Source organism: Vombatus ursinus, unplaced genomic scaffold (genome assembly GCF_900497805.2).
Source record: "Vombatus ursinus unplaced genomic scaffold, bare-nosed wombat genome assembly UNPS02014784.1, whole genome shotgun sequence".
Taxonomy (NCBI): Eukaryota; Metazoa; Chordata; class Mammalia; order Diprotodontia; family Vombatidae; genus Vombatus; species Vombatus ursinus.
The window spans coordinates 3,641,418-3,642,363 of NW_020954562.1; positions in this window are offsets into that span (position 1 = coordinate 3,641,418).

Here is a 946-nt window from a genome sequence, read left to right on the forward strand (position 1 = left end):
CACACACACACACACACACACACACACACACACACACACACACACACTGTTAAGGACCCCTGTTCTAAGCCTAGTCAGAGAGTGCCATCTGCTGGTTACACCTGGCATGCTCTCCCCCATTTCTGCCTTATAGAATCCCTTCTTTTCTTCAAGACTTGCCTCAATCATCACCTTCTACAAAGCCTTTCCTAATGCCCCCAACTGCTAGTCCTCTTCTTTCTTAAATACCTTGTATTTAACTACCTTGCATTTATCCTCTGTATGTTTATTCTGTGCTTCTATACATAAATACTTTCTCCCCAATAGAATGTGAGCTTGCTGAGGGAAGGGTTTCTTTCTTTTTTCCTATATTCAGTGCCTAGCACAGTTCTCTGCATATAGTAGGTGATTTAGAATTCTCACTAATTAACTGATTTTTCAAAAATTTTGGAGAACAGGAGAAGCGCTACAAGTCTGGAGAAGGTCAAGAATATTTAGGGAGAGCATATCACTGTCTTCACATATCTGAAAGTATACTAGAAGAAGAGTTAGATTTCTTTTGCTTGAACCCAGAGTACTGTTGTTTTGTCTTTCATTCTTGAAGAGGACCATGATATCAGGAAGATGGTGCAATGACTTGCAAGTGAATTGGATTTAAGTGAGGGAGGGCTGTGCAAAGTCACAAGCCTCACTTGCTCCGGGTCCAGTGGCAAGATACAGATCAGGATGACTGGAGATGGCCCCTGCCCCAGAGGGTAGAATTCAGGGTAACAGGTAGAAGAAGCAGATTTCACCTTGGTATAAGGAGAAATTTTCTGACACTTAGAACTATACAAAAGCATTTAAGTTTCTCCAGTGAAAGCTGGGTAACTTCTTGCCCCACATATTGGAGGTGATTCTGCTTCAAGGATGAGTTGGATTAGATGGTCTCAGAGGTCCCTTCCAACTCATATTCTGTGGGAGCAAT